We start from the raw sequence: 16,332 nt of genomic DNA on the forward strand, positions 1-16,332 counted from the left end.
TTGCATGCTATTGTTAAGATGTTATTCTTCAAGGTTTCTCCTTGTGCACTATTTTTATTGAACTATTTTAAAAAATAGTCTCTCGACTCCTTCTGGCTTTTTTGATGGGTCTCTCCAGATATGCTGATAGGCAAACACCGGGTGTTTTAAAAGAATTGCTGGTTTTCTATGTGAGTGAAGCCAAACTGAGCTAGATGTTATTGTCTTTCCTACCTCTTCAGTGTCTAGAAATGTTTCAGAAAATGTCCTTTGGGTTTGGTGAATTTGTATTAATTTGCCCTGAAGCTTTCTTCCTGAGCTGGTTTTCTGTTCAATAGCAGTGAGATCAGCATGGTTGGTGATTTCCTACGTTCCGCTCTGTCTCCGATTTTGAATTGTGGTTTCTTTGCTTCTGTTTCTACCATGGTGGCGTTTTATGTTTGATTTTTTTAAATCAATCCTGAAGTCTGGAACTTGTACCAATAAGACTTTAACTGGCAAGGCTTTTATGCACTTCTCACCTGTCAATGTTTGAAGCTGCCCCCATGGGATTTTTCAGCCCCTAAGTTGAGATGGCCCAAATTATGCAAAGCCTTTCTTTTTGAGTCACCCGTGTCCCTTCTCCTCTTTATCATGAGTGGCCCATGAAGCTTCTCCTTTCTCCCTGAGACTGTCTGGTGGAGAAAGGAAAGATTCTGAAGCTACAACAGCCAATTTTAAAACTCAGAAGAAAGGGAAATTTAGAACAATTTACTAAATAAAAGAGAGCCAATTGTTCTTCAAAGGATTAGCTTTCCTTGGTGCCTGGACCCAATCCTATAGCTAACACCCCAGCCAAGGGAACTGTCTAAGGAAATCCCCAAAGATATTGTGTAAACTTCAGTTTGCAAAATCTAGGGGAATAAAAGCTATTCATCTTTTTACCTCTTCTTCACATATGAGCTTACTGGTGCCTAGCACTGGATTGCAAAAATGTTGAATGTTGCTTAAGGAAATATTCTCTCCCTCTAAATGCTGAATTCATTTGACAACATTTATCCTTAGTAGCGTTGACTGCAAGTTTTTCCTTGTTTTTTAATCTCATGGGACTAAAATATCCAATATAATGTGATTACTGTGTTGGAACATTTTATTATCTTTTCCTCTCCTGATTCCAAATCAAAGCCTGCTAGAATTTTCTCACTGAAATACCTAGATCAAATGGAGCAACATATGGTGGCTATCCCCTCTAAGTCATACACGCTAAAAGGACCATAGGTTGGGTCTTCTTTCTGAGAGAAAACAAACAAACAAACAAAACACACCCAAATCATGAAAAGTCTGGTAGGAAAGCAGTGTGATATCTGGGGACATTGTTTCTTTTGCCTCCTGTTACTGGAAGATTCCTGCTCTTGTCTTTCAGACCAATATAGGATGAGTTAGACCGTGATTAGTTTAGTCTAAAAATACCCTCCTGCCCCCATTACTTGTCTTCCAAAACCACCAACTCTTTGCAACATTATTTGTGGTTATGATTCTAGGTCCATTACTGGTCAATGAGAATCACCTCTGAAATATACTCTCTTGGTAAAGCCCCACTTGATTAGTGTTGCCAACCTTACAAAATGCTAAAGAACACCAACATCTGGGGGATGGCCAGGGGTGGTTTTTCAGTTTTGAAGTTGACATCTATGGAGATGTTAATTTTAATGAGAGTCTTTAGGGAGCATTTTTGGAAATTCAGTTATTTTCCATCCTTTTTTGACATTGCCTCTTACCTCAGTTCCAAAGATGAATGAATGTACTTATTTCATATTCTGAGTTCATCCGTAATAGGAGGGCAACAGAATATAAATATAACTTCCACATTGCTCCTTCCTTTCGGGCTGCATTCCGTGATATTAATAGATGTCCGATCTGTTTGCGTGTTGCAGGATGTATACTCTTCAAGAGTGTAACCACATCCCTTAACTTGGTTGGTATAAAAGCCTGCTCAGGTCCCTACTCAAAGGATTCTTAATAGTATTAGAGTCTGATGAAATACTCTGACATCAGCTTGCAAGTTGAATGAAGTCAGGCAAAAGGTATTCCAGAGAATCTGAAGGCTGCTTTTCAGAGTGACTACTTAAAAGGCATAATTGATTCAAGTCACATCTGTCTTGGAAGCAATAAATCCTGCTTAGGAGAAAGTCAAAGGCAAAAAGCATTGCTGGGCTATGAAATTCCACTCTGAGGATTCTAAAACGGTGCACGCAGAGCAAACACATCTCCCAAGTATAATAGGGGTGCCGGAGATGATTGGCAGGTCTGACAATCCACCCCAGAGAGTGGCATCAAGGAGGAACATCGCACACGGGCAGCCCAGAGGCCCGCAATTATTTATTCATTCCCTAAATGTTTCCAGCCTGGGGGTGTCTGAAAGGGGCAGGATGCCTTTATTTGCATGCCATCCCCTTTGTAGTCCACAGGCTCCCCAGTTCAATGAAGTGTACCATTCAGATCGCATTTGAAACCTGATCTTGTGGCTTTTATTCCTGAGAGCTCTGTCTAAATCCAAACTGCCGACTCAGCCTCATCAGCGATTAGATTCATAACACCGAAGAGGCAATTCTTTCTGGTGGAGATTCATTCTTTTACTCGTTTGTGTGACTCTGCATGCTAAGAGGGGTTGATCACAGCAAATTAAATCTCTTATTGGCAGTTCTCTCCTTCTTCCTCCCAAAGACCTAAGGTCATTGTTTATTAAAGGGAGCACAAATGCTCGGGAAAACAATAAGATCGCTTTGTGGGTTGTTAGATCCTCCTCTCCCAGGCTGGGTACTAAACGGCAAAGACACGCTGTGTCCTGCGGGGTCTCCTACTGGCCACGGAATATGGTGGCGGGGGAAGGGCCTGTGTCCTGCTAACCCTCACTGCTGCCCAGGCCTGGCAGTGAGTGAAGTGTCTTTCCTGAAATGCCGCTTGCCTGGATTTGAGGGGGCTCCTTTTAAGTGAGGCCGAGTCACTGGTTCACCCCACCCAGAGATCCATCTCTAAGAGTGAAGTAAACAAGCCTTTCAAAAAAGTAAAATTACATAAACCACACAATTGTCATCTCTCAGCAAGTTTCTGCTTACGGCCTGACAAAAGTCAAATTATGTTAGGTGGAAAATAAATGAAGTGTGCTTTATCTTCTGGACCGTCCTTTCCTCCTGCTCTCTCATCCTCCTCCCTTTTCTCTTTGCATTCCTCTTTCCCATCCCCCAGCATTTCCCCTCCTTTCCTCCTATCTTCTCTTTCTCTTCTTGATTTGTACCCCTCTCCTCCCTCCCCTGCCCCCCTTCTCAGTTGAGATGTGGAATGTGATTCTGCCCTTTTTTCTCTCTTCCCTTCCTTCCCCTGTCCTGTTCTTTTCTCATCTGTCTTTCTTTCTGTTATTTGTATTCAGGAAACTTGAAAGCATATTTGCCAAAGACCTGCATTCCTTTTGCCAAGCCAGAGGGAGAGGCAGCAGGAGATAGCGTGATTGGCAGGAGGCAAGCCTGGCATTCAGCAGGCAGATGAGGGCCCTGCCAGGATCAGAGACTCAATATGATTTGGGTGGCTTCCTTTTCTTTTCTAGAGTGGTTTAGAAAACTTCTCTCGTTGATTATGCTTTCTGATTAATTTCTGGCAAAACAAAAACAAAAACAAAAAAAGCAATCCGATATAACGTGAATGGATTAGCTGTCGGCGCTACCTGGACACTCTCTCTCCCTCGTCTGGCCTCGAATGGGGAAGTGTGGTTTGGACCAGAGACTCCACCAGAGGAAATCTTGGCTCCTGACAAATGGGAGGGTCAGGTGCCTGTATATGCACCGTGCATATGACCCTGTGCTGGAAAGGGGACCTTGGGAATCAGGGCGTTCACACACACTCATTGCAGAGGTTTGCTTCAAGATGACTTCTTTCATCACCAGCACATTCCATCCTGTCACGTATTGTCTGACGTCACCCCTTGCTCAGGGCATGGATGTGTAGTTGTCAGTAGTACAGTTATCTGGTGCTCTGTAGCTGTGGCTGGCTCCACGGTCATGCCCATGAGTGGAATGTGACCCTGTTGACAGCCCTAGAGAATGTCTTGCCCTCACAGCCCACCAGGTGAGGCAGCAGAAGTATGCTTCACATCTCAGGATCACAGATGTGGGCGGTGGCTGTGTGTAGGACCCCAAGTGTCAATTTTTCTTATTCTGTTTGGAAATGTGTGACATTTCTGGAGCCATAACTAGAACTCTCTCCCTGCACTGTGGCAAGTGGAGAAGAAACTCTGAAATTAGAAGGGGAGCAAAGAGGCAAAGTTTTCATCTTAAGAAAATTACCCTGGAATATGTTTAAGTCTACTCATACCATCACATTTCCACCTCTTAACGGCCAAAGGAAAAAGAAAGAAATGGACACTGAAGAATGGAGTTCACCTGACTAGAAAGCTACAGTGATAAGCTTAGGAGTCTTTGCTCACCCCTCCGGGAATGTGTGTCCTCCACCCCCCGTCCTTACCCCGCACACTTAAAAAGGCAGGGCTTCTTTCTCATTCTCAGATGCAAAACTATAAAACCAGCCAGTCTGAAGCTTGCAGTTTCTTACATAACTAATGCAAGCCCACTTCCCATTCTGCTGTGGTGATTTTGAGCTTTCAAAGTTATTTTAAAAATAAATAAATACATGAAATTCCGCCGGCAGGCATCGCCAGGCTTCGATACAGGCCCAGCAGTTACAGAGCTTGTGTAGTCACTTGCCCTGTTCAGAAGAAATGGAGGGTGAGGCATGAAATTGTAATGCTGTTCCTCCGGTAGGCTTGTGTCTAGGCACTGTCTTAAGTTAATCGAGAAAGAGAGCCTCTTCTGAGACCTCTGCCACCTTTGTAACGTCCATCAGGCAGAATTAATTTTAGGGGAAATTCTGAAATGGTGAAAGTTACTTTCAGTACTTACTGTGCAAAGATCCGGAAAAAACCTGGACTCCTGTCCTTTGCTATATGCTGAAAGAAAAGGAGCATTTCGTAGGATGGGTAATATTGGAACAGAATAGTCTCTATCAACATACTCTGTCATGGTACAGCTTCCATGGATCTGTACACTGCTCGAGAGCAATGTGGGAATTTATTTTCATATCGTAGCATCTTTATGTTACATCTTTTTAGATACAAGTGGCTATTCTAATGCTACACACATCAAATAGTAATAAAGTCGAATTTATGCGGGTGTGAGAGCTGGTGGCCCATGTCATGGTGAGGGGGTCTGATGTAGTGACAACATCATGGAAGGGAGGTCGGGGGTGAGGAATGGATGGGGGCTCTCGGGTTGTCAGCAACAGAGACCAGCTCTGGTCACCACAGCAGGGGCGACATTGAACAGAAGCAAATAGGATAGCTCTTGGGAAAAACCGAAGAACCTTGTCTCAGAACAGACAGGAAAGAGGCAACTATGGACATTTAGAGATCAAGGGAGCAGTTGCTTCAGGGTGCCGTGGCGGGGATAAATCCTCACCAGCCATTGTCTCTCTCTCTGTGTCACTTTGACCACAATTCCAATTCTTAGAAGCGTCTGACTGTCTGAGGTCCCTCGATCCTCCTCCCCATTGTGCTGTGGGAGGGTCCACGTTGATGGATGGTCCCACCAAGACCACAGGCCGTGGGGGGAAGCATTGTTACCACGAGAAGAGAGAGTGGATGCTGGGCAGGTGGAGACAACAAATAGATAACAAATCTCTTGCATATTCCATGTGCATGAACTTGGTGCTGGAGCCCCAGCGCGGAGCTTGGCGCTGCACTGAGCTCTGGGGACAGAGCTTTGGCCCTGCCCTAGAAGGACTCAGGACCCAGCGCAGGCAGATAACCAGACATTGATGTGCCCTGTGATAAAGTGTGATGGAGTCATGTGTGGGGACTGCAGAAGCTCACAAAAGCCCAGCTATTTGCAGATCACTCTTCACTTTACAAGTGCTCTGCCAGCGTGTCTTCAGCTTTTTCTCGCGGCCATGAGAGGTACCGGAGGTTCGGTGTTATTATCTCTATTTGGAAGACTGGCTATTAAGCTATAATAAAATAGCCTTTTTTTAAATATGGTTCCATCCAGCCCATCACGAAGCAAGCGCAAGTGATTTCCTACTTGTCGTTGGTGATTCTGGAGTATGTGCTTTCTGAAGGGGTTATTAGATACAGGGAAAGGGAGGGTGTAAATTGGGGGGGAGAAAGAAGATTAAAATCTGGCTTCAGACAAACAACAGCACTCATAATTCGAGTGTTTGAAACAGTTTTAATAAATATGCAACACATTCCTAAAGCTCAGCTTTACCCTCTCAGATTCCTAGGAGGTTTAGGATTCCAAGAACACAGTTCTCAAAAATCTTTAATAGAACATAAAAGGTATTAGAGTCTCCCCTTCCCCCCCAAAAATATTCTAGTTTCCTCATGGTGTCCTACTGTCATATTGGCAAATAGTTGGCTCCCAAAATAATACCCAACCCCCCCCCATTACCCTTTAGATGAGTAGCTCTCAACTGAGAGGGGAGGAGAACAATTTTGCCCCCCTCCCCAGGGGCATCCGGCAATGTCTAGAGATGTTGATTGTCACAACTTGTGTGGGTTGGTGGGAAGGGGTAGTGAGCGGTGCTCCTGGCATCTGGTGGGAAGTGGCTGGACATGTTGTTAAACTTCCTACAATGCACAGGACACACACACACACACACACCCCGCTCCCTACCAAACAGACATCCAGCCCCAAGGTCCACAGTGTCAAGATTGAGAAACCGGATTTTAGACCCAAGACTGATTTTTTAATAGATCATGGAAGTCTTCCAGCCTCAGAATCATTTTCTGTGAAGCCCTACAATTGATCACGATTGGTCCTCAAGATATATCTTACCTGTCCATTCACTCATTTTCTCATTAATTTATCGAGCATCTATCTGCCAGGTGCCAAGCACTGTGTCAGACTGTGGGCAGCAATTCTAAACACAAAACGAGTGATCCTTGCCCTCCAGGATTGTGTATGTTAGTGGGGGTGAGTGACTCTACATATGTAAGTAAACACAGGCTAATGACTTTCCGTTCTTGCCTTCAAGATGCAGTAGGACCTAATTTAGATAAGGTTCAAATGCTTTTCCTTTGACAGTGACATTTAAGCAGAGATCTGAGGAGAGCGAGAGCAAAGCGAGAGAGAGAACGCGACTTCTTCTCATGCTTTATTGCCGATATTTGTACTTTAATTTAGTTGTGTGTATTCAGTGCTACTCCATGAGGTAACTGGAAATCGATCCCCTGGGATGTTGCAAAAGATCTAAGCAAATTATTTATTCTGGAAATTTACATTTAATTGAGGGACTATGAAAATCCCAGCTGGTCCCCGAGGAGCAGAGAATCTTTCATCCTTTGTCAATGGGTGTCCACAGAGGAACCAGGATCTCCGTCTTTTCTTGCTAGAGGCTGTGGACGTAGAGACACACACAAAAGACAGACAGTGTGAGAGTTGTCTGAGCTACACGAGACGTAGGAGTCACATGGATGAAGGGAAAGCAGGGGAAATGCGGAGTTATTCTGGACAAGAAAATGGGGACGTGAAGGCTGCAGGTACTTAACCGATACCTGCCACGTAGAGCTTGGCTATCAGTCAGTTCTCAGTTATGCACTTGTCAGTTTATGGATCATCCGTGGCCAAAGCATTTCTACCCTGCTGGCATGCGTGCAGGAAACGTAAACCAATGTGAGTCTGAATGAGACATAATTAGAAAGGTAGCTTTATGGCCAATATTTTTTCCCCTCACCGTAATGGAATTCAATATCAGACTTTCAGTATTGGTTACTTGGCATATATATATATTTTTTTAATGCTGGGGCTCCCATTCATTAGTCAGATAATAGAGAGCCAAATGCATGCCATGTAATTATAACCCTAAAATAACTTACGCTTAGAACAGTAATTTTTATGCAGAGCCCTTGGGGCCTCCTACTCATATTAAGCTCAAACAGTCCCTATAGAGCAGCCAGGGGAATGGAGGCATGGTAGTACTAAGTGTCATCACTCAAATCTGATGGTAGATCTGGGAGTAGAGCCAGCAAATCTTGATGCCAACTCAAGCCAGTATTTCCTGTTCTTTCATTCCCTTGCCTCTGAGTAAATCACACTTAAAAGCAGGGTAATGGTGAGATGGTGACTTGGCTTTTCCAAGCGCTCCCCCTTTCCTGTGGGATTTGAAACAAACTCAAGTCCAGCTTAGAAGCCCAGATAGTTCATTTCAAAAGGGACCTTGTCCTGGGTTACGGATGGGAATGTAACTCCTCATTTTTTCGTTTTAATTTCCTCCTAAAGTACACATCAACGAGACAGAGCTCGTGATAGAACTGATGAGGAGAATCGGCATGGATGTGTATCAGTTAACTCCTGCTGTGTAACAAATGACCCCCAAACTGAGTGGTTTCAAACCGCTACTGTTTGCTTCTGTAAGTCAGTGGATCCACTGGGTAATTATGCTAATGTGACAGCTGTGGCTGATCCTGACTGGTCTCACTCAGGTATTTGTGGTCACTGGGGCCCCGCTGGTCTCACACGGCTTTGGCTGGCGTGATTCAGCTCTCGTCCATATACCTTGCCTATCCCTCCAGCACGCTAACTCTGGAACATTTTCATAGTGGTGACACAGGTCCATACAAAGAAGAAATGGACAAAAGCAATCACTTTTCCAACCTATGTTTGTATATCAAATGTGCTACTGCTCCACGGGCCAAAACAAATTCAATAGTCAAGCCCAGAGTGAGTGTGGGAAGGGACCACTGAAGGGACGTGTACAACTTTAGTGCCATTAATACGATCAATCAATCACATAGACAGCAAATTAGCAGAAGATTTCTTAGCATAACTCTGGGTGATTTTCGATCTGCTGGAAATGGGAGTTTGGAATGTCCTAATTAGCATGCGTCGTACACACTCTCCTTTGGAAGGACGGCTGCAGTCCATTTATTTAGAGGGTCATGAATTGTGCTCTTCTGCTCTCATACATGAACAGCGAACAGGCTGTGTTTGAACAGCTGGAGGGTCTATTTTAAGAGGGCTCGATGTCAAGCTTGGATAGATGATTCCAAATGGGCCCGTGACCAAGTGTGACAAGTGTGGGCTTGTGCGGCCTCGAGGAACAGGACGATCCATTAAAAGACCATTGTTATAGTTGGTTGTTCCAGCCAGGTGTGTGGTTCATTTGTTCCACAAATGATTCCTGAGCTTATACCAACCACATGAAAGGCACAGTGGTAAACCCTGCCGGGAGACGTGGAAAATAAAAGCAGTAAAGGATGAATGAGTACTTACTATGTGCCAGACACTCTGGTAAAGACTTTACCTTACCTCCAAATCTCATTTGTGAGGTCTGTGTTACTTCCCCTGTTTTATGGTTGAGGAAACTTACGTAAGGTCACATGTCTAGCGAGTAGCTGTGCTCCTTTAGTTGCGAGCATGGCTGCAACTCTTTCTTTTCTCCCTTTGCAATATGCTTCTGTAGCCTTTCTCATTAGGAGCTAGAGTCTATTTTCCCACCCCTGTGCTTTGCTTTGGCTGAGAGAAGTGGTGAAAGGATGGGTCATCCAGACCCTAGACCTCAGGATGGCCTTCATGTTGCTGCTCTGTCTTAAGACCTTGCCTCTGCTGTGGGAATAAGTCTGGACTAGCCAGCTGGCAGAGGTGAGACCACACAGAGCAGGGGGGAGTCTCCCTGCTGAGCCCATCATACACCAGACAGCCCCCAGCTGACCAATTGTGGTACCAATGCAGGCACAAGCCCAGCTAATGGCAGCTGAGCTCAGCTCAGAGCAGCCGAATCACCAGTCCTTCTGAAGACTTGTAATGACAAGAAATGACAAATGGCGATTGTTTTAAGCTACTAGGTTTCAAGGTAGTTTGTTACGCGGCAAGGGCTAACTGATACAATAGCAGAGCCAGTGTTTGAAGTAGGGTCTGACTGATAACTAAGCCATTTAACTGGAAGAGAGGCTGGGCCGTGTTCTCAGAAGAAAGAGAAAATGCTTTGGTGAGTCTTTAGTCCGCCTGTGCTACACATGCCTTCTGGTGTCACACCGTTCATCCAGCTTGAAACCACAATAGTGGTGGGGGAACCATTTAATATGTTCAAGCAAAGGGATGACACGGTTGTATTTGAGTGTTTGGAAGATCACTATGGAGGAAGTGTGAGTGGATGGATTGACTGGAGTGAGACTGAAGATAGGAAACAGTTTTTCTTCGTAAGAGATGGCAAGGCAAGAAGAAAGGACGCATTTGGAGATGTTTAGGAAGTAGGGCTGTCACTAATTGAAAAATTGGGGGTGAAAGAGTGAGACAAGTCTAGGATGAGTCACAGATTTTGGTTTAGGTACCTGGGAAAATGGTAGCATCTGATAAAGGAAAGAGGAAGAGCAGTCTTGGGGGGTAAGTTATGAGTTTGGTTTGGAATCTATGAAGATTGAGGGACCTGTGGGACATCGAGTTGGGGTTGTCTGGGGGATAGCCCGGTATCCGTCTTCAGTTTCAGAGAGAGTTGTGGGCTAAGAGTCACCAGTGTACCTACCAGTGGGTTGGTGTCGTGCTGTATCAGTCACAGTTGTTGGTAGCAGACAACAGAAGCCACTACAGCACCAATGTCACTGAGGACTGGACCCTAGAACGTCCTCCAGAGCTGTCCTGAAGAACCAGGTGATTCTGCCTCCAGCTCGCTCAACAAGCCTGCGTCCTCCCTCGCAGTGGCTACCACCTTGTCCACTTACACCTCATTCAGGAGAAACCTAGGCCACCTGGGGACCTTAGTCCCAGGGAAATCTGGGAAATGTAGTTTTAGCTTTCTGTGTTCTGTGGCTCAGGAAAGTGGGCCAAAGAGCGTTGAACTATGTGTGAGTGAGCCAATGCCTGGTAGCCCCAACTGGAGCACCGAGGAAATTACGCAGGGAAAATGTACAGTGAGGAACAGAAGGAGGAGAAACACTCTGTGGAGTGGCCCACAAAGTCCCCCTTTCACTTCAACTAGATTGACATGGGTTTCTGTCGCTTGCAACCTGAGGAGCCTTGGCGAATCACGTACCCAGACTGTGCGGAAATGCCATCCTTTCTATCCCGTGTCATCCTGTCAAAATGCCACACATTCCCTTACACGATCAACCATGGAGACAAGCGAGAGCTCTCCCTGAGCAGAGGCGTCTGGACACTTGTATGAAGCTCGAGGAACCTCTATACACTTCCCCACTTATGCAGTCTCGTACGCTTGCTCAAGCACAGGCCTCAAATTCAAAGAAGACCAGTATAAAGCGACAATCATCTTTAATCAGTAAGCTACTAAGAAGTTTGAATATATGCACAGAGGTAGCACAAGGAGTTTCATTCCTGGGCCTGAACAGGAAAACAAAAACAAAACAAAACAAAAAAAACCCAAACACAACTTTCATTCTGGGAGTACACGCTGTACCCTGGTGTTCATAAATGATGGGTCTCCCATTGGAGTCTATGTGATGGGGTTTCAATGTATTTTGAAATGAAATTTGAATCAGTGTTTGTAAAACTTTCGAAAAACTGTTCTACCTCCCCACCCCCCAGTGCTGCAGAACACGACCTGGGCATGGATGCCTGCACGGCGTTTTCTCTAGCTTCATAGAAAGGGACCAGCTCCTTTGCTACGAGCGGAATTGTGTCCTCCAAAAAAGGTGTCTTAAAGTCCTCCCCCCCAGAACCTCAGAATGTGGCCCTCTTTGGACATAGGATCTTTGCAGAGGCAACCAAGTCAAAATGAGGTCATTAGAGTGGGCCCTAATCCAATATGACTGGCGTACTTATAACAAGGGGACATTTGAAGACAGAGACACACATCCTGGAGGGGAGACAATGTGAAGACAAGAGGGTCGGAGGATGGAACCACGTGACAGTGGGAGACTGGAGGATACGTCTACAAGCCAAGGGATGCCTAGGGCCACCAGAAGCCAGGACAGAGGCATGGGACAGATTTTCCCTGAGAGCCTCCAGAAGGAACCGACCCTGATGCCGCCCCAACCCTGAGGGGGCTCCTAACCGCCAGAACAGTAAGACTCAAATTGCTATTGTTTCAAGCCACCTGGTTTGTGGTACTTGGTTATTAACGGCAGCGACAGGAAACTAATCTACCCTTGCTGCGAAGATCACAAACTAAGACGGAATGAGACCTTTTTATACCAGGCACAATGTAGTTCAGTAGCAACAGATTTCTTTATTTGTTAATCGAATGATGGCTCTTGACGGCCGACATGGTGTGTGTGTTTTGCTCTCCAAAAGGTACCAGCCCTGAATGCTGGACCTAAAGGATTGTATTTCATCCGAGATTAGTTCAGGGTCCTGTGAGAGCCCAGGGTGGCACAGCAGGTGGCTGTGTTTTATCATCAGTTGCCGTAGGTGGCATTGCTGTTGTTTATGCCACTGATGTCCACGTGCATGTGTAATTTGTTGATTCCCTGTTGCTGGTTTCTCTGCGTGATGGGAAGTTGTCACCTGGCGTATTCCTTTCTTTTCATCATGCTTGCTGCCTCCACTCTGAGGCATGCTTGCTGCCTCCACTCTGTCATCCTTTCAACTCGAAATCAAAGGGAAGTGTGTCTTCTCTCACCTGGGAAGTATTCTGGATGCATATTTTTAGAACAGAGGAGCACTTGACATTTCACCTCATCATTAGGGCTTCTTAATCAGTTTCAGCCGCAAATTGGTATTTAGTGGGACTGTGGGGGCAGATAAACAAGCGAAATGGAGACTGAGCAAAGTTCACAGGCAGCTGTTGCCCTGGGACAAAGTCACACTGCATCCCCGAGAGGGATAAGGTGGGTCGCTCCCAGCACCTAGCATCTGGCTCAGCGTGGCGAAGCGGTTGTCATCCTTCCTCCGCCATCCTCTCCTTTGGTGAAATTGTGGAGCAGATGAAATCTCTCTCCAGGATGTTTCCACTTCCCCTGACTGTTACCCCTTCTTCTGCATCAAGCTTATCTCTCCTGGTGCACCTCCCTCAGTCAGGCTAGCCCCACCCACATTGTTTTCTGTGCTCCCGCCCAGCCCCACCCCTCTCCCCCCAGGCCTTGGGAAGGCTGTTCATACAGTATCCTGTTTGCATCTCCAAGGAGGGGAGGTTTGCAGTAAAGGTTTATTCAGTGCTCACAATGTGCCAGACAGCCAGACCTCCCTTTCTCCTTAGTTCTGCAGAGCTCTGTGAAGAATCTGTAGGAGAGAGAAGCCTGGAGTTCTCCGGAGGAGACTAACAAACCCAAATCGGAGTAGCTGGGGCGGAGGAAGGGCGTGAAGGACGCCAGCCAGCACTTCTAAGAGGAATAAATCTTTGAGTGGTTGGGCAACATTAAAGTCTGATGAGGATGGAAACGTAGAGTTGAGAAATCTGAACCTCTTAAGTGACTGCCTGCTCAGTCTAGCTGTAGGACAATCTTAGTGCTCTCATGCCAGCCCCTCTCCACAGTTTGCTGGCACATTCGAGTAGTTTTTATTTCAAGGGAGCACAATCAAACTGTTGGCACAGTGGGCTGGAAAATGCGTTTTGGCCAAGGGGGTCAGCCCTTCCGGATAGGGCCAATGATATCTTACAGAAAATTTCTATAGAAATAATAATTTCTTACAGAGGAAAAAAAGAATCTTTCCTCTGTAAGCACATCTGATTTTCATTTTTTCCAGTAATGGAATGTTTCTAATTCATTGAAAAGTCTGTTCCGTATTCATCAGTATAGGACAGGTTTCCTCTTCCAAAGTGATTGGTATCGTTTAGTGTCACTTGTCCTACAACCTTCTCCCGCCTGGGTTTCTGGGGGCTTCACACACCTCGTTTTCACCCTATGTTGGTAACAACCCCTATCTGTGCCCAAGTGTCTCCTAGGATTCAGTCCCAGAAGCCCAGAGAAGAGAGTGGAGAGAAAAGTGGGCTTGTCCAGAGTAGGCCATCTAAACAAAACCAGAGAAGCATCTTTTAGGGGTTTCAATTACAAAGTAACTTTACTAACCATTGTCGCGCCAATAAACTTTAGTTTTTAAAAGAAGACTCCTAATTAAAAAAAATCACCAGTAGCTATTTGCTCAACATTTAAAACCCACCAACAAAATGAGGCAGAAATTATAGAATTAGAGACTTAACAAACTGAAAACCTTACATCTGAGAAAATAGTATTTAATAGAGAAATTGGAATAACATTTAAAATAAGTATCATGAATGTCCTCAGAGACATAGCGTAGAATATTGCACCCAAGAAACCAGAGCAGAGATCCTCCATTTGTCCATTCGTTGATTCCACTCGTATTTGGTGATTCCCTGCTGTCTGTTAGGCATTGCTAACGCTCTGTGGAGTCAGCAGTAAACAAACCTAAGTCCCCATCACCTTGGAGCTTACAGCCTAGTTAGGGGAGATAAAAAATAACCAGTGAACTAGTGAGCCATGTAAATATTGACTTTGTCAGGTCGTGTGTGTTGTGGGGAGAAATAGACAGGGTTAAAGATATAAGAGGTACAGGAATGGGGAGGCAGAGCACTGATTATATAGGGTGATCCGAAAAGTCCTCAAGGCAGTGAGGGAGTAGCCAAGCCAAACAGACGTCAAGAGGAAGAATGTTCCAGACAGAAGGAACAGCAGGTGTCAGGGCTCTGAGTCAGGGGGATGTCTAAGCTCTTCCAGGGAAAACCAGGTGACCCATATGGCTGGAGTAGGGTGAGCAAGGGTGACAGTCTTAGGGCATAAATCAGAACTGTAGAGGGTGGTCAGTGCAAGTCATTGATGGCTTTGAACTTGAGCAACAGGGAAAGCCACGGAGGGCTCTGGGCAAAGGGCTGCTATGATTTGACTAAATAATCGAAGAGGAATAGCATGGACTAGTGTGGAAAGAATCAACTGTGAGGGATGGAAACCAGGTAACCAGTCCAGGACACTCCTGCAATAACCCAGGTAAGAAACAATGTGACTTTGGACCACTACGTCTTGAAGGTGGTAGGGATGGCCAACTTCTGGAAATCTCCCGTAGATAGTTCCAACAACATTTGTTGACAGGGCGGGTGTGAGGTGGAAAAAAGAAAAGAGTCAGAGGACCCCACCAATTGGAAGAATTACGACGACTGTAGGGAGGGAGGTGCAGAGAGGAAGGAGAGCGTCCCTGAGGGTGGTATCGAGAGTTTGGCCTGGGACATCCCTTTGAGATGCCGTGGAGATGTCCACGTGGAGATGTGGAGTGGAAAGTATGGGGTTCAGGAGAAAAACAAGATTAGCTGTAGAGTCATGACCCTGGGCAACTTCATTGAAGGAGTTCGTGTAAATGAGGAGAGACGAGGTCCCAGGACTGAGCCCCTGGCAGGTCATGTGAGAGGCTGGAGAGATGAGTGGGAGAAGCACAGAGGAAGAAGGACCGGTGAAGGTGGAGGAGTGTTGCCCCATAAGCGAGATGGAGAGGCCAGAGGAGAGCCTGTGTGAGGAATTCTGCTGACAGGTGCACTAGAATGAGGTCAGCAGTTGGTCATTGATGATCGCAATGCAGGGGTCATGGTGACCACCATATGGGTGACTCTGGTGGAGTATGGGGACAAAGGCCCTGCTGGGGCGAGTTTGAGAAAGCAGGGGAAGGGATGTAGAGATAGGGAGTGGAGATGACTTCTTTAGGACTTTTACCAATGAACAGGTAATAATTGCAGTAGCAGGATGAGAATATGGAGTCAAGATAAGTGGTTTTTATTTTTTTTTAATTGGGACGTGTATGCCGGGGGAGCCAAAAAAAATGTATACAGGTGGACACTTTGGTCAGCGTTGCTCAAGCAGGAGTTCGCCATCATCAGAAGTGTCTGCACGCTGATGGGAACCACTTTGAGCACCTCTTGTCATGGCAGAAGTCAAAGGTGACTTGAATTCATCTTTTGTTATCGATATATATTGAGTATTACAATTTTAATACAGTTCTTTCTTAAAATGTGTACACATTTTTTTTGGCACCCTCTGTATCTTGCTAAGGAGAATGACCCAGTAGAGAGAGAAGGCTTGATAATGACGGTGCAGGAGAAAGTGGGACAGGACCTGCCACGATGTGCTTGTGTAGGTAGGTTATCAAAGAGGAGAAAGTTTAAGAAAGAACCGTTGGAGATCTTGGAAATAAAAAATACAAATGTTGGAAAGAAAAATAAAACACCACCACCACCACCTCATTTTCGGAGACTAGAAGAGTGAACAAATATAGAGGGCAGGCAGGAATGTCAGGATCTCTCAGAGGATCTTTTAGAGGACAGCATAAAGGAATAAAAATGGGACTTCTCAAACAAAAGTTGAAGAGACATGGACTAGAAGAAGCAGGAGAAAAAAGGGGGAGAATGAAGGTGAGGCAGCATGTGAAGACAATTTTC

The 16,332-nt window shown here is 45.5% G+C and overlaps 1 protein-coding gene across 4 annotated transcripts in view; it reads left to right on the forward strand.

Annotated features, from left to right (window-relative positions):
- Positions 1-16,332, forward strand: part of KAZN (kazrin, periplakin interacting protein) — a 1,005,443-nt gene that overhangs the window by 231,458 nt on the left and 757,653 nt on the right. The window lies entirely within an intron of this gene.

The sequence above is a fragment of the Rhinolophus ferrumequinum genome, chromosome 9, assembly GCF_004115265.2.
Source record: "Rhinolophus ferrumequinum isolate MPI-CBG mRhiFer1 chromosome 9, mRhiFer1_v1.p, whole genome shotgun sequence".
Taxonomy (NCBI): Eukaryota; Metazoa; Chordata; class Mammalia; order Chiroptera; family Rhinolophidae; genus Rhinolophus; species Rhinolophus ferrumequinum.